General features: G+C 39.7%; 1 protein-coding gene across 1 annotated transcript in view; it reads left to right on the top strand.

The window, feature by feature from the left end:
- The window catches only part of LOC145521624 (uncharacterized), a 198207-nt gene that overhangs the window by 136614 nt on the left and 43145 nt on the right, over nucleotides 1–18448 (top strand). Inside the window, exon 3 of the transcript XR_014065543.1 lies at nucleotides 12723–12762. The gene's annotated coding sequence lies outside the window, so the exon portion shown is untranslated. The remainder of the gene's footprint in view (nucleotides 1–12722; nucleotides 12763–18448) is intronic.

Genomic DNA, 18448 nt, shown 5'->3' with positions numbered 1-18448 from the left:
TGATAATTGATTGTTTGAACACATAATGGGGTTATTGTGATTGTATTTACCTTTCCTTTGTTTATGTAAGTCACAAGGAAATTGGGGTGGTGGGTTGAGACAGGTACATGTGGGGTATAAAAGATTTTCACAAATGCTCGTCAGGGTCCTTGGCTAAGAGGATACTCTGCCTTGGGCCCGCCGGTGTAATAAGCTGCACTTCACTATCTGCATCGTCCTTCTGAGTGAGGTTGTTTCCCGGAACGCGTGGCTATAACAGAAGGACTGATGCTGGAGCTGAAACTCCAATACTTTGGCCACCTGATGCGAAGAACTGACTCATTGGAAAAGACCCTGAAGCTGGGAAAGTTGGAAGGCAGGAAACTTGAAGGGGCAACAGAGGATGAGATGGTTGGATGGCATCACTGACTCGATGGACATGAGTTTGGGCAAACTCTGGGAGTTGGTGATGGACAGGGAAGCCTGGTGTGCTTCAGTCCATGGGGTCGCAAATAGTCGGACACAAATGAGCGACTGAAATGAACTGAACTGAACTGAACAGGGTGAAGGATCATTGCTGAAGCAATTTGAAAGGATTGAGAAGCAAAGCAAGAGGGGAGCAGGGCTGTTCTTCCTCCTCCAGTCCTTCTCTAGAGCTTTTACCACAGAGCCTAGCAGGAGCCTAGGTTGCAGGAGTAGGTCTGTTACTGAGAGAAAGTTATTTTGTAACCAGAACAAGTCATTTGCCTGCTTCAGGGATAGGCCTCTAGATGTGCCCAAATCTCTGCAAATGCAGGCCTGCTCCTTATAGGGGCCAACTGCCTGTGTCATTGCTGAGCCAGGCATGGTTGTGTTTTGCTGTTGAGGTTATTGGGGGACAACTTAGTGAAATCAGCTCCCTGGAGATCCTGTGTACACTTAATGTAATTTTCACCACATTCAAATGGGACAGCCTCTTCAGGCTGCAGATGAGCCTTCCATGACGTTTAGAACAGAGAAACATTTTGTTTTCAGTAAGTTGACATAAACTCCTGATAGTAGTCTTAGTGCCTTCTCTTTCTTTTTCAATCCTCACATCTAATCCAATTACACTAATCTTAATTCTATCAATTTATCTATCTGCTATTGTTAAGGGCAAATACAAATTAAAAAATACGGGGTTTAAGTCTCTCTTTTGAGAATAAAGGAAGAGACTGGCCTCCTTTCCCTCTTTTCCTAGAGCATTTACTTTAGAAAACTTGTAATTTCTCTCTTTATATATATATATAAATCTTTTAAAAGCTAAATATTCTCTTCATAGCTTTATGACAAGACATGCTTTACTCTGAGACTTGGGAGCCATCTCTTTGAAATATAAACATCTAGGGACATAGTGCCCCTGTCTCCCAGTCTCTGTGTGAGGGTAGTCTGACTTGGCTGTGTGTGTGTGTGTGTGTGTGTGTGTGTGTGTGTGTGCGCACGCACACTCAGTCATGTCTGACTCTTTGCGACCCCATGAGCAAGAATACTGGAGCAGGTAGCCATTTCCTTCTCCAAGGGATCTTCCCAACCCAGGGATCGAAACTTTGTCTCTTGGCTGGTGGATTCTTTACCTCTTTGCCACCTGGGAAGCCCCCAACCTCATTGCAAAGCTACCTCCTTAAAGATGTGAGAAGTTTATTCTTTTTTGGGGGGGTGGGTGGGGTAACACCAATTAGCAAACACAAATGGCTACCCCAGTTACTGGGTGAATCTAGGATTAGCTGTATGTGACAAATGGAGTTGTCAAGTCTTCTTATTTAAGACTAGTCACTGTTTCTCTTGAGAACTTGTATGGAATAGGGCGTATCTGCTCAGCCGTATGACGTGTGCAGATTGCCTGTGATGCACATAGCATTCTGGTTTGATGCTCATTCAGTAACGGAAGTTTTCTTTCTCCATTGCCTTTGTGGAGAGTATTTCTGGCTTGGGAGCTTTTGATTTTAATTACATTGATTTATAAATATCTACCTCTCTCTCTCTGTCCATTTCTGTCCCACCACATCATTTGCCCTAGTTACCTGCCTTCAGTATTTGTCTCCTTGCTTCTTTTCTTGCTTCCTCTGCCCAGTTAGCCTGTGGCCTTTTAAAAATGCAGTTCAGCTTATGTCATTCCTCTTCCTAAAATCCTGCAGTGCCTCCCGTTGTGGCTCAAATGAAACCCGAAGTCCTACAAGCCCTGGGCGGTCTGGCCCTTTTCCATCCTCCCAGAGAGCCCCTGCCTCTCTCCTGCCTGCTCATTATGTTCTGGCCCTGCTGGTCTGTTTCAATTCCCTGAATGTACCAAGCTTGTTCCCTCCTAGGACTTTCCCATTGCCAGTCACCTGGCCTGGAATGCTCCTTACCTCGCTCCCTGTGGTTTATTACTCAACCAATTTTAACCGAACTATACCTTCTGTGGAGCTACCCTTCTCCCAGGTGGAGTTAGTTTGGTCTTATGACTTACAGCATTATACCCTTTTCTATGAGCAGAGAGTTTATCAGCATCCATAACCATGTATTTATTTATTCATTGCATGTTTGTTGCACAAAGACAGGGACCGTGCATATCCCACCCCCACATCACTGTAAACCCAGTGCCACTCTGGCATCTGAAACACAGTACATCCTCAGCAGCTGTTTGCTAATTACGTGGGACTCCACTGAAGCTCATCTTAAAGGGAAATATATCTAAATAGTTGTCCCCCTTTTCCTGTTTGTGCTCTGTCCTGTGGGAGGGCTGGACTGAAGGGATGCATGTAGAACACTGCACTTCTGGGGACTAGAACAACTTCAGTGCTTCAAAACCTATGAAGCCCAGTTGACAACTTGCTGGTTTTCTTGACTGTCTGTTAAATTACAGTCTATGGGGCGAGGCCTGCAGCCCGGCCACAGCTGGTGGCACGCTGGGGAGCTTAGGCACCCCTCAGAAGTGAGAAGAGCTCTCCTCCATCTGTCAAACCATCAGAATGCTTTCCAGCTTGCATCGGAAGTCAGCACTTTACTGGTCATACCCGAGGTATGGCAGAGTTCCCACCTCAGTTAGGTGGACAGTGGTCTGGGTTTGCTGTGAGTCTGGTTGAAGGAAGTGTTGAGCCACGACAGGTCCCTGGGGGAGAGGCTGGCCACTGACATGCATTTCACTGAAGAAATTCAAGAAAGAGGGATTTTAATGCTCATGAAGCATGTGACTGGACAAACAAGGTTGCTTCTAGGTAAATGGTTTGTGAACTCTTTTGGTGTTTTCCACTTGGTTTTATTTATTTATTCTTCACACTGGTAGCTTCACAACAGTGGTTATGAGAAATGGAATATTTCCTGCCATATTAGTAAACATAGAATGTCACAGTCATCAACAATTACAGCCACCGAGAATGGCTAATGGTGAGCTGGTGAGCCCTGAGGAAACTCAAGAAGGAAAGAATACCTGTCATCTAGAAACCATCAGATACAGCCACTCCCTATGGTGAGCCCAGAGGAAACTCAGGTTGTGAAAACACAGGATACTGGCCCCAGACAGCTGAGGTGCATATCAAAGGAATGATTTCACTGAGCCCAGACTCTTGTATCTCCCCATACATAGAAAAGAGCTGAATTCCTTGACTTGGAGTATCTGCTTTTCTTTAAGTAACAATAGTTTTTTGATGTCAGACTACTTGCCCTTTGTTGCAAAAGTTCTTTATAACCTGACTCCTCCTTGTAGCAGTTCCCTCAGGGTTACTTGAGATGCTGCCTCTGTGTCTTAAGCCCTAAAAATTCCCACTGAATAAAATTATAACTCTCAACTTTTAAGTTGTGAATATTTTTTTAAGTCTGCAGTTACTAGTTTTATTTTTTAAATGCCCTTAACAAACCTGTCTATGAGCCTGAATAGCATTAGTGATGACAGGGGCGAGCTCACTGCACAGTGGTATTAATGAGGCACAGAATGCCGTAAATAATATGATTTAAATAGATTGTCCACCTCCTCCCTGTTCCCCCCGGGACTGAGCAAGAAGAATTCTGGGAACAAACCAGTCTGTCCTCACTCACAGACCACAAAGTTGGTTCCCATTTATGATCCGATATTAGTTTTGATTAGTTTTGACTCAACTACAGGCAGTTGGTTTTTGCTTGCTCTGCATTGGCCATGGGCATCACTCACCTTGGGCTGTGGCTGGATTGCTGTTGCCCTGCTTCTGCAAAAAGCTGCCAGGCCTGCCGCCCTTTTTAACCTGGCGGCCCTAGTCAATAACGCAAGGTGAGCTGACCAACCATGCTGCCTAGGCAATTGCTTCCCCACTTGCTTTTCCTGTCTCTGAAAGTGCTGCAGCAGCTGTGGTCACTGACCCACACAGTGAAAACTATCTATGCTTTTGGGCTGCCTGTCTCCCCGCTCAGCTCAGCTCCTCCGACTAAAGGGGTTTCAGGCCAAGTTCAACAGAGAAGCCTGTGATTTCCCCAGGGCTGCTTCAGAAAACTGAATCTCTTCCCAAGCCTGCAGGTCAAAGGAGCCAAGATTTAAACAATTAACTCTCTTAATACAGTTACTATTAATCTTTTATGTGGCCTCTGCCTCAGATTGGAAGCACCCTTCTGCTTACAAAACCCCTTCACGCCACTTTTAAATCATAGTTGTCGAGGTTTCTGTAACCGTGCTGCGTAGAATGATCTTGAGGCTTTTGGCGGCTTCCTGGCATTTCTACCTAGTCAGATTCCCAGGGGTGGGCCTAGAAATCTCCACTTTTATCAAACACTCACAAATATTCTTATACTTCTGAGTGAACATTTGAAATTCACTGTGGTGCATGCCACAGAATTGCTGTTCAGTCTCTCAGTCGTGGCCGACTCTTTGCGGTCCTGTGGACTGCAGCACGCCTGGCTTCCCTGTCTTTCACCATCTCCTGGAGTTTGTTCATACTCACATCCATTGAGTCAATGATGCCATCCAACCATCTTATCCTCTGTCACACCCTTCTCCTCTTGCCTTCAATATTTCTTAGCATCAGGATCTTTTCTAATGAGTCAGCTCTTTGCATCAGGTGGCCAAAGTATCAGAGTTTCAGCTTCAGCATCAGTCCTTCCAATGACTATTCAATATTGATTTCCTTTAGGATTTACTGGTTTGATCTCCTTGCTGTCTAAGGTACTCTCAAGAGTCTTCTCCAGCACCATGATTCAAAAGCATTAATTTTTTGGTGTTCAGCCTTCCTTATGGTCCAACTCTCACACCCATACATAACTACTGGAAATACCATAGCTTTGACTTATGGTCCTTTGTCAGCAAAGTGATGTCTCTGCTTTTTAATACGCTGTCTAGGTTTGTCATAGCTTTTCATCCAAGGAGCAAGTGTTTTTTAATTTTATGGCTGCAGTCACCATCCACAGTGATTTTGGAGTCCAAGAAAATAAAATCTGTCACCGTTTCCATTTTTTCCCCATCTATTTGCCATGAAGGGTTGGGACCCAATGCCATAGTAACTGTTAATATGTTAACTCATTGTTATGAAAATTCATAGGAAATGACAGACTTATTACCTGATTTGTTTTTGGAGCTATTAGCATGCTCCAAAATTTCTTACCTTATGAACCGTTTCTTGTTGGATCCTAGAGAATAAATCAAAAAGGATCATAAGCGGTTTGTGAATCAGTCAAGGCAGCTGGGCTAAGAGACTTCTTACATGAAGACTTGTCTTACTCTAGTTAGAATCAGAAGCTCTGTGCCCAGTGCTTGGTACAATTTTACATTGTGCTCTAAATACCAGCAGTGCAGAGCTGGAGAGGGCTTGTAGCGACCAGTCAGTCCAGTCCTGCATTCTCTATTTGTCCCCTAGATAGCAATGACTGCCCTCTTTCCTAGTCACTCCCATATTCTTATACACTGTTACAGTTACACAGGACAGACTTCATGAGGCAGATCTTAGTCATGGAGCCCTAAGTTAAAGAAAAATTATGTGATACAGGAAACGACAAGAGTAGAACTTTGTTTTCTTGGGCGTTTGGGATTGTGCTTTTTCCTTTGTTAATGCGCAAACCTGAGAGTGGGCAGATGGGTCTCCTTACAAAAAAAGGGGGAAAGGAGAGAAAAAAATCCAGGAATTTTAGAGTCACTCTCTGTTTCTCCCCAAATACAACAAATAGAAGAGACACTTGCCTTATGTGTAAGGAAGCCTTAGTATTTCTTTGTGAAAGTAACACAAGGTTAAACCTTTCTTTCCTGGATTAGCCTCGCCACCTTCCCCCACCCATGTATCTCTTTTAGTCCTTGGAGTTAGTTGTTTGAGGACTGATAAATAGTGGATGAAAAGCAGAAAGCATCTGGCTCAGGAAAAGGAGAGAATTCATAGCAGAATCACTGAGTTTGTATGTAAAGAGAAAAAAAGAGTGGAGAATGGGTGTATTTTGCTTTAATCCAGTGTGCCCGAGGTGCATTGTAGAAACTTCCTTTATAAATATTTCTCTTTTTTCACTCATTGCTTTAAATCCTGCATTTTACGGTGGAAGATGTTTTGTGGAATTTAAATTTTAGTGAGTTACTCATCCCAAAGGAATGAATGCAGTAGAAACAATTGTGCTTATGTCACCTGAGCTATTAGATCAGTTGAAAATTGTGCCATGTACTCAAATATCATTTGGATTTAATTTGCCTCACACTTGCCTTTTCTTGTTCTGTGCAACCTTCTTGGGATCTCATATACTCACACAATTTCAGTTCCCAACAGTGAACTAATGGGCCCCAAGGCTAGATTTTATTTAGGCCATTCCTATGGAAGTATTTCGGAAAAGGCAGTGGCAACCCACTCCAGTATTCTTGCCTGGAAAATCCCATGGACAGAGGAGCCTGGTAGGCTGCAGTCCATGGGGTCGCTAGGAGTCAGACACAACTGAGCCACGTCCCTTTCACTTTTCACTTTCATGCATTGGAGAAGGAAATGGCAACCCACTCCAGGTTCTTGCCTGGAGAATCCCAGGGATAGGGGAGCCTGGTGGGCTGCTGTCTATGGGGTTGCACAGAGTCGGACACTACTGAAGCGACTTAGCAGCAGCAGCAGCATGGAAGTATTTAATATTGTCGACTAGAAGCAAAAGGATAATACTTTACTTTGTAAGATCCACTGGCACTTGGTGATTTAAAGGAAGAAATATCTGTTTGGTTTATGATGATGTTATCTAACCAAAACTCTGATGATTTCCTTAATTATTCAAGGTTATGATTCTTGTTACAAAAGCCATTATTGTTAGTTTTATATTTAAGCAAGAACAAAGATATATTAGATGCTGTGCAAAATGTACCCAAGTAGATTCCAGTAACTATGAGGAGATACTATGGAAAAGATTGAATTCATTCCTTCAGGTAATCAAAAATCGTGTTTTGTTTTTACTTTAGTATCTTTACCTTTGGAGAATGCAAGGCTGATACACATATTTTTCTTATTTTTTCTTTCTTTTTTTCTACGAATGTGCTCATCTTAAACATATGGATTCACTCAAAGCATTTTTGCTCATGTTAAGTGGGTTCATTAGATCAAAATGGTGTCACCTATAACTGTCTATCTTTGTATCTGTCTATCTATGTATCTATTTCTCTAACTGGCAGGGACTGGTCAATTAGTAATAAAGCATTGATACTTGGTGAGAATATGCAATCAATGGATGATTAATTGACTACCATCCATGAGAAATAGAGAAGGCAATGGCAACCCACTCCAGTATTCTTGCCTGGAGAATCCCAGGGATGGGGGAGCCTAGTGGGCTGCCGTCTATGGGGTTGCACAGAATTGGGCATGACTGAAGCGACTTAGCAGCAGCAGCAGCAGCAGCATGAGAAAATGAGCCTATCTTATAACTTGCTGTTGGTAAAGAGTCCGCCTGCAATGCAGAAGACCCCGGTTCAATTCCTGGGTTGGGAAGATCCGCTCAAGAAGGGATAGGCTACCCACTCTAGTATTCTTGGGCCTCCCTTGTGGCTCAGCTGGTAAAGAATCTGCCTGCAATGTGGGAGACCTGGGTTTGATTCCTGGGTTAGGAAGATCCCCTGGGGGAGGGAAAGGCTACCCACTCCAGTATTCTGGCCTAGAGAATTCCATGGACTGTATAGTCCATGGGGTTGCAAAGAGTTGGATACTACTGAGCGGCTTTCAGTTTCACTTTTATAACTTGCTGTGCATGAACCATAATATATTATAAAGTTGACTATAGCTTTATTTTAATAGTGATTTTGAGCTCTTGGCTACTACTTATTACTACATTTCTTTAGCTTAGTTATTTTGTTTGCCCAGTCTCTCAATAGGATGACATTCTGCAGATATTTAATAAATATTTTTTATTTATTGAATAAAAATAATATAATGAATAACTTATACCAGACAGTCTAGATTTTGTTCCAGTGAAAGATGGGGTGTCTGAAAGAATGTTAACTAATACTGAATCCCTTCTCTTCTAAATTAAAAAGCTTTTTTTTTCTAGAAGGCCAAGAAAACCTCCAAGATCCTCTTTCAGGGGAAGTAGCTTTTTGCTTCTTTTTGGATTAGGTACACATCTCCTTGTCATGTTCATCAATAATCATCAGGCTTTTTTTATTGTTTATTGACTGAAAGACTCTGTAAAGACTCTTATGTTGGAAGATAGTAATAAACACAATTGAAAGAGGACTGATGAAGCTTGGTTTTTGGAACAGACACTCAGAAAGTTTATAGTAATAATTGCTTTGGGGAGCAATGCTTTGCATGGAACAGTATTTATATTAGCATAAACCAGCTTAATTGCTGAGTTCATTACTACCCTGAAGGGTGTAATCTCAACCAATCACATCTGTATAAAATCACCAGTACTGTTGGGAGGAGGAAGTTAACTATCTCTCTGAAAACCTTCCCTTAGGCAGGGTCAAGAAAGTGATCTGAGAGGAGCTGGAGTGGACTGGGTAGAATTAGTGTAGTTATATGGGATAAACTCTATGGATTTAGCCAATAGAATTGGAAGGGACACTAAGGGACACTCCAACTTCATGGGAAATTCAAAAGAAAAGTTGCCACTAAGGTATTTTTAATTTTGTGCCATCTCCCTCCTCTTAGACAACAGGGTTTTCACTCTGCTCTTCCACTTTCCACTGATCAATTTCTCTTCTCTCTTCTCAGACTACTGTAACTGAACTCTACTGAGATCTGCTCTTTTGGGAAAAGCTCAAATTAGTTCTTACTTGTTTTACCTCTTCCTTTTGGCCTTTCTTTTCTCTGCTTCTGCCTTTCTCCACCTCCTAAATAAAATGTTCAGCAAGATAAAGAGAGAAAATATTGCAAACTTGGAATTCATACAGACACTAAGTGCAAATCTTGACTTGTTCCCTTTTATTAGCTGTTTTGTGCAAGTAACACCCTGACCCATAGAGTTACGTGGGTGAAATTGTTTAGATTATATATATATTGGCAATAGCTGGAAAAAGTTATTGCCTCAATTCATCCCCCAGAGAGACCTGATCTTGAGCGCAGCTACTTAGAAATATATGTAGAGTCCAGAACAGTACAAACAATTTGTACGTGTCCCCTCAGGGTCATTTCTTAGAGCCAATGTCACTTCCTGTGGGTACTGGAAGCCCTCCTATTTCTCTCTCACCTTTATTTCCCCTTTCTTTGCCTCTCTCTACCTAAATTCTGTCCTCATGTAGCCAAAGCTCGTTTATTTCTAAATTACCCCAGATCTTTACATTTCATCACAGTAGGACATCTGTAACAAGAACCAACTATTCTTTTACTAATACTGATCTCTCTCGCAGCATAGTTTTGATGCATCCTTATACATGATGACCTTCTATCTTCCAGAGGCAAGGATCGGGGAGACTGAAAGGATGAAGGGGACAGAGAAAATTAGACTGAGCGCTTCCCTGGGCTGGGGAGGTTGGGGCAGACAATCCTGTAAAAGGGCTCAGAACCTGATGTATAAAGCACTCACACTCAAGAGATTGTCTAAAACAAGCAACAAAACCTCACCTCATACCCACTGTTTTCATTAATATCATGTTTTATCAAAGTAATCTAACTAAACTGAATTTCTACTAAAGGATTGAAATACATATGGTGGGGAATGGAATGTTGTCTCTGGTTCAGTGAAGTCACATAAGAGCCAATGCCAGGCATGCTGGTGGTCAAGACAGAGGGTTCCCTATTTTTTTTGGAGGCTGCAATCCCGAAGATTCAAAGTAATTTTTAAATCTGTATCATTTGAGGGGTTTGGGGAGACATTTAGGTAATTCAAGTCCTACAACAGCTGGATGTTTTTGACATTCATAAAGGAAATCTCAGGGCTTCCCAGGTGGCTCAGTGGTAAAGAATCCGCCTGCCGGTGCAGGAGACATAAGAGATGTGGGTTTAATCGCTGGCTCAGGAAGATCCCCTGAAGAAGGAAATGGCAACCCACTCCAGTATTCTTGCTTGAGAAATCTCATGGACAGAGGAGCCTGGTGGGCTACAGTCCCTGGGGTCACAAAAGAGTTGGACATGACTTAGCGACTATATGACACAATAGGAAATTTCCTATCTTTTGTTATTAATTCTCAATTACCAGAAGAAATATGTATCATTAACTTTATTCTGTTTTATTTAATTAGTATATTTTTATATATTCTTAGCCTTTATAGTTTATAGCTAATTTAGTTTATTTTCCTTTATAGGACTCAGAGGAACAATTTTCCTGGGTAATATTTGTTAAGTATAATAATGCTAAATTTTATTATAGAACGTCTCTTATATAAATTACTTATTTCTAGGCTCTACCCTTTTTATTTTTGCTAAAATGTTTTTATTTACTCTTAAAATTTCTTCTTTTATCCTTTAAAAACTATGTAATATAACACACCTTCTTTCAATTAAGGAAATTATTCTTTGTATAGTTAGGGGAAGGATCAAAAAATATAGACTTTACTGTGGGGTCAGAATTGCCCAAGGAACATCAGAAAAGACAAGAAAAGCTGACAAGTGTTCCATCCACAGCCCATCACCATGGTTCCCCAAAACTGCTGGGAGTCCTTTGTCTCTCTCCTCTTCATTTTCATTCTTTTTTACCATTTTTAATTGAGATATAATTGACATACTATAAAATTGGATTAGTTTAAGGTGTACAACATGGTGATATTAATATATGTATATATTGTGAAATAATTACCACAATCAGCTTAATATCCTTCACTTCACATAGTTACAATTTTTTTCTTGTGATGAGAACTTTGAAGATTGAATCTCAGCAACTTTCAAATATGCAATGCTGCTACTGCTAAGTCACTTCAGTCGTGTCCGACTCTGTGTGACCCCATAGATGGCAGCTCACCAGGCTCCGCTCACCAGCTCTAGGATTCTCCAGGCAAGAATACTGGAGTGGGTTGCCATTTCCTTCTCCAGTGCATGAAAGGGAAAAGTGAAAGTGAAGTCGCTCAGTCGTGTCCGACCCTTAGCAACCCCATGGACTGGAGCCCACCAGGCTCCTCCGTCCATGGGATTTTCCAGGCAAGAGTACTGGAGTGGGGTGCCATGCAATGCAGTATTGTTAATTAGAGTTACCATGCTGTATGTTACATCTCCAGAAATTACTCATTATATAACTAGAAATCAGTGCCTCTCTTCTTGACTACATATACCCTGCTTGCCCCAACCCACTCTTACCTCATCACATCAAGACTAAGAGTTCCAAAAGAGGCATTCTTGATTAACCATCATGTTTTATGAATATTGACACTTTACAGAAATATAGGGAATTTGTGTGTATTCCTTTACCTGTTAAAGGAAATGTGGCTTAAACTCCAAACAATTTCTGCAATAGCTGCTTGAGAATTCTGAATATTTCTATAATGAGATGGGGAAAACAAAATTTCTAGGAGAGAGATTATAAAACTGACAGGATCATAAAAGTATAGATAATTATCACTCTCTGGGTTCTTAATAAAGGATAATAAAAGCATAACTATTATAACCTGTGATAGTAGTGTTGATTTAGGTACTTAATGAGCATCAAATATGTGCTAGGCACCATGCTAGCTGCTACATATAAAAAGACGAGAAAGTTGTTCCCATCTATGAGAGCTCACAGTCAAGCTAAAAGATGGGCAATAAAAAGAAACAAACAATTAGATACAAATGTGGTACCTGTTTTAAGAGTGACATCAATAAAATAATGAAATAATAGATTCCAGAAGTGCTAATTTATAGTCAGGTGGTAGCTTAGACAATGAAGATGTTGAGATCAATGCATATCTGCTTTAAAAGAGGGCACATCAAACAGTATGTGAGGCACTTAAAAGGAATTCTGCATAAAAAATGTCAGAGGAAGGTCAAAGATGTTAGTATGCTGGCTCGTACAGGATCATTTATCAGACCATCCAATTATAAACATGTTGGGCAGGGTGTGAAATGTTAATAAATGATACTAACTCCAACCTAAAGAGATTTCCGGTGAGGCAGAATCTGACAAATGAACTGGAGTTCATCAGCACACATCCGTTAAGGAAATACTGGAATGGAAAGTGTCACTAACATGTCTTGCAACAGTGGAAACTTTCTTCAGATTGCAGGCCCTCACAGCTGGGTGTGGGTCCCAACTCCACTACTTATTTTCTGTGCAACTTGTTCAACTTTTTGAACCTTAGTTTTCTGGCCTCCCTATGCTACCCTTTTAGAGTTTTGAGGGGGATTCATTCATTCACACATCTACTGGGCACCATGTTCAATGCTTATTTTATCTAATGCAGTCTTCAGTAACCTCAATATATTACCTTCATTTGACAGGAAAGGGAATGAAAGTAATTAGCCCAAGAACACACGACTGGTAAGTTGTTGAGCCTGGAATGAAATCCTAATCTATCTAACCACAAAATCCAAGGTACGTCTATATTTGACAAAATGAATACCTGAAGTTACACAAAAATGTTAGTTCTGTTTTGTTAATTCATGACTAACTATTTAGAATCTACCATATCCTAGGCATTCTATACAAAACCAAAGAAGAACATATCAATAGAGATTTCAGTGAGGTTAAAAAAAACAATGTAATCTTCTATTTGTCAAGATAGGGAATGATAAACTCAAAGATCAGATCTCATCTCCCATGGAAGTAATTTTTTTTTTCCCAAAACAAACAACATTTTGTTGAAGTATAGTTGATTTAGTTTTAGGTGTATAGCAAAGTAACACAGGTGGTCCCATGGTCTTCCATTTAGGAAAAGAGGATCAGTCAAATAGTCCTGGCTTTAAACTTATTTAACACTCCAAAATAATAAGGACATGGGGTTTTGAGAAAAATCCTTTTTTATTTAGCATGAATTCCCTAGCTCTAACCTTCACATAAATTATACTGAATTTTCTCAGGTATATAATTATGTGGAGTCCGTTGTAACTTACTTGGGTGAGACTGAAAAAAGGATTTATGTACTCAAATCCTAGACTAAATAAATCTAGGGAAAAGATGAAGGCATTTTTCACTTCTACTAATAATTAACAACATAGCTAACATGGATCAATTTTAATTGGAGAATTGTAATAACAAACCAGTTGGCAAGGTCTGCTGTTTAGGAGTCAGACATATTAGGTTTTTCTGCCTCTAGCTCATTGCTTTTTGAAGTATTGAAAGTTTCTATGACTGTGTTTAATATTGTCTTGTTTTAACAGGACAAATATTCAGTTAAAATAATCTAAAAGTATATGGCATATGATTTATTTAAGCAGAAAATTGATAATTTAATGTTTTAGATTTTTGATCATAGTGTTAAAAAATACTGTTGTATATACTGAAAATATTTCTTAGTTTGAAAATCAAAGTAAAGCCATTTCAGGAGAAAACAGTGTTACATAATTTGATTAGAAAAAATATTCTCTGATACAGGTTATGTTTTTATTATTCACAGAAGAAAACATTAATACACTTCATCCCAAAGTATGAGACAATTTTATTTTTATATTATTGTGATAAAAAGCACATACATAAAATCCAACTCATGTATGTGACTATGTACGAAATACTCTCAACCAACTTTTAAGTGTACAGTACCTTATGACAGTGAAGGTAGAATACAATGCATCTATTCTAAAGCCTCGCTATAGAATTATATTACTTAACATGTTAAGCTTCCTCATTATGATGCCTAACTGACCTATCCTTCGAAAAATATTCTATTTTGTTTCAGAAAATGTTCCAGATGAGTTTTATTCTCAAATACTTTGAAAGCAATCACATTTTCATTAGTGATTATTTTCTCCATATATAGCTTTTTCTTTATTTTAACCAAAACAATAGTATTTTAATTGAAATTTCTCCATAACAATTTAGCAATTTGTCAAGCTACTTTTAGATATTTTAGAACTTTTAATTATGTCCAGAAAAAGATGTCCATCATCACCATGGCATATGTCACAGGAAGAAAAGTGAATTCATCTTGCTCAACCAGGCTGTGTGTACCAATTGCAGGTGGTATTTTTTTAACCTATAATTAATTTCCAGATTCATCATGCTAAAATCCCAGTTCTCTGTGCCATGTCTCCACTCCAAATTTTGCAAAGACTCTCCTTTGATTATCAGATGTTTCCCAGTTCCTTTCATGTGGCATTCAAGACTCACTGAAACCTAATTCCAACTTAGCATTCCTGCCAAGCCTCACTGCCTAGGGACAAAACAAAAACATTTTCTTGTAGTCACACATCACAGAAGTCCAGGATTGAAGGGAGTTGAGACATGAATCCAGATTCACACAGCAGGCACGGCAGAAGATGGGAGACAGAGCCTTCACTAAGGGGTTGCTCTGCGGGTAGAGGAGCCAGTCATGCACAAAGGATGTCCAGCACTAGAGAACATGGGGTGAGACAGGAGAACTCACTGGTTCACACTAGTAGTTTGTGAACATATCAGGTTCTAGTCTACAGAAGACAGAGTGGAGGTGTAGCTGATCAGAAGTAAGAAGAGGCAAGAGATGCTCCCAAAGGAAGTAAAGGACAGACCAGATGCTGGGTTCCATCTAGAGGGCAGGTCTAGAATCTGGTAGAGACAAAGCAGCAGTAGCATATTCTTAGCTTCCAATGAAAAGTCACTGAGTTTTGGGTCTGTTTAAGGGCATGGCAACCCACTCCAGTATTCTTGCCTGGAGAATCCCCATGGACAGAGGAGTCTGGCGGGCTACAGTCTATGGGATCGCAAAGAGCTGGACACAAGTGTCACTGAGTGACACGTTGACTTTCTATGAGGATGATTTAACTTTAAGTTCCACTAGGCAGAAGGGCTAGGATTGTTGATGTACTTCTTATCTTATTCGGGACTGGCACAGGACTGACTCAGTAGACTAAACACTCAAGAAAGAAACATCAGAAAACTTAGGTGTGGGCAGCCAAGAACATTAAAGGAGGAAGAGATGATCAAAAGTTGACATCTTCAACCTTACCTCTCCACACTGCCACCTGTCTCTGAGTTAGAATTCTTTGCACATGATTCTTCTTCCCTCATTCTTCCAGTTGTGCGTGGTGTACTTTGCTTCAGAGAAATGTCTTTTCATATGATGAGCAACTGAATTTAGTTCCACAAACATTTATTAAACAAATGCTTCTTGACAAGCACTCTGCTACAGAAATAAAAAGATCTGTCTTTCTGGAGATGCTGTCTGAATCCTTGTTGTTGTTCAGTTGCTCAGTTGTGTTCGACTCTGTGAGACCCTGTGAACTGCAGCATGCCAGTCTTCCCTGTTCTTCGCTGTCTCCCAGAGTTTGCTTAGATTCATGTCCATTGAGTTAGCAATGCTATCTAACCATCTCATGCTCTGCGGCCCTCTTCTCCTGCCTTCTATCTTTCCTAGCAGCAGGGTCTTTTCTAATGAGTTGGCTCTTCACATCAGGTGGGCCAAAGTATTGGCACTTCAACTTCAGAATTAATCCTTCCAATGAATATTCAGGGTTGATTTCCTTTAGGATTGACTAGTTTAATCTCCTTGCAGTCCAACAGACTCAAGAATCTTCTACAGCAGCACAATTTAAAGGCATCAATTCTTTGGTGCTCAGCCTTCTTTATGGTTCAACTCTCACATCTGTATATGACTATTGGAAGAACGACAGCTTTGACTATGTGGCCTTTTGTCTGCAAAGCTATATTTTACCTTTTAATATGTTGTCCGTGTTTGTCTTAGCTTTCCATCCAAGGAGCAAGTGTCTTTTAATTTCATGGCTGCAGTCACCATCTGGAGTGATCTTGGAGCCCAAGAAAATAAAATCCATCACTGCTTCCACTTTTTCCATATCTATTTGCTATGAAGTGATGGGACCAGATGCTGTGACCTTAGTTTTTTGAATGTTGAGATTTAAGCCTCTCCTCTTTCACCCTCATCAAGAGGCTCTTTAGTTCCTCTCTACTTTCTGTCGATAGAGTGGTATCATCTGCATATCTGAGGTTTTTTGAATTCTACATTTTGCCAATTTTCCTCCTGAACTTTCATTGTTTCCTCCTTCTCTGCCAATTTCTTAAACCATATGACTGCAGATACTTTACATTTTTAGGTAAATGTTAATATTAAATTCAAAATTATATCATCATGTCAATGTATGGCACAAACCACTACAATATTATAAAGTAATTAGCCTTCAATTAAAATAAATAAATTAAATACCATCAACCATCACTATTAAATTGTGAATGAATGTAGTTATTATGTATTAAGATATCATTCCACCTAGCATTATAGGCAGGGTAAGATCTTAGTAAGAGCTAGTTGATTTATTGGCTTTTTTGGTATTAAAGTTTGGTGGTTATAAATTTTGCTTGTCATTAGAGCTTTTGCATTTGTTTATGTTAATATCTATGCAATTTTATTAGATATTTTAAAATCTATTTAATACTTTTAAATTTTAGAGAAAAGGTTTGAACTGTGAAACAGAAGCTCTGTGACAAATGGTTCAACCTTCAAGATGTTTGTATATATATATATAGATATATATCATTTGAATTTATGTAGGGAATGTCAAGTTTTATGGTCTAATTGGGATGAGCTTTTTTTCAGGGCCCTGCCCATGGCCCTGCAAAGCTAAGGAGCATTATCTAAAATATTTGGATATATAATTGAATAGCTCAAGTGTCCCTGGTGGCTCAGATGGTAAAGAGTCTGACTGCAGTGCGGGAGACCTGGGTTCAATCCCTGGGTTGGGCAGATCCCCTGAAGGAGGGCATGATGACCCACTCCAGTATTCTGGCCTGGAGAAGCCCATGGACAGAGGAGCCTGGTGGCTACAGTCCATGGGGTTGCAAAGGGTCGGGCACGACTGAGAGATTAAGCACACAGCACAGCACAGTGTTAACCTGATCCTTTTTGTCATCTTCCCTTAGTGCCTGTAACGTTATTTATGGCCTGTAGTGTTAAACTTATTCTTATGAGTTAGATTATATTAAGATTTTAAACAATTATCTTAATTAGATATTATGCAGTCACTAATGAATTGTAACAAAATTTAAGAAAGACTCAGATAAACACCTCGGTCAGTTATGGAGAAAATTATAATTGGAGAAATGTAATCCAAATATAAGCTGGCTGTAAGAGACTTAATGCATAATGCAAGAAGCAATTATACTGGCCTTCTTAAAAATTATACCACTCCAGTTTTTTTCCTTCAAATTTAGATTTTTTCCTTAATTATTAATCAACTTGATATTTGAGCCTAGGCATTTTCCAATACTATTAAATTTGGGTAGGTTACTCTCCTTGATAACCAAATATGACTAGATTCTTAGGTAGAATATAATTCTTGAATATTTTTTTCATTGTGTGAAAGCATTCTGGAAAAACATTGTTTTATACAAGTTATTCTTATTTGTTGTTTTTGTCTATAGAATATTGGGTAAACTATAACATCTTTATTGAAATGATGTGTTTTTTAATCCTTTTTACAATATTGTACTTACTACACTTTTCTACAAACCCCACTAAGGGTTTAGGCATAGACTCTGAAGGTAATTCATTGCATCTGATTTTCAAAAGGGCTTAGTAAGAATATTTCCATTTTTTGGTGACAAATCCTATACCAATACATATATAGCCATATTTCCTTTTTCAGACAAGCTCTCATTTAAAAGGAAAAATATTGCTGTGTTTCTCCTCTACTACTCACACAGAACATTTCTGTGACCAGATGTGTCAAACCAAGTTATTTTTCAACACCATGTGGGTGTCTGACAATTCATTTCAATTCTAGCACTAACCAGAGTTAGCACAGACTGACAGGTTGGGGACTCAGTCCTGCAAGACTGTCCCTCACTTCAGTGATTCAGATGCCAATGACAAGTTCAGGTTGTCACCTGTGCTTCTGACCAATAAGCTATAAATCAGGATTCCCCCTCCTGGGTGCCATAATTTTCTAGGATGACTCATGGAACTCAGGAAAACACCTAAGTTTACTGGTTTATTGTAAAGGATATAGTAAAAGATAAAGATAAACAGCCAGATGAAGAGGTATGTAAGGCAAGATCTGGAAGGTTGCCAGGCACAGGAGCT

The sequence above is a fragment of the Giraffa tippelskirchi genome, chromosome 9 (assembly GCF_054371585.1).
Source record: "Giraffa tippelskirchi isolate mGirTip1 chromosome 9, T2T-mGirTip1v1.2.pri, whole genome shotgun sequence".
NCBI lineage: Eukaryota > Metazoa > Chordata > Mammalia > Artiodactyla > Giraffidae > Giraffa > Giraffa tippelskirchi.
Note: the sequence above shows the minus strand (reverse complement) of the source record. Positions and strands in the feature narration are given on the sequence as shown.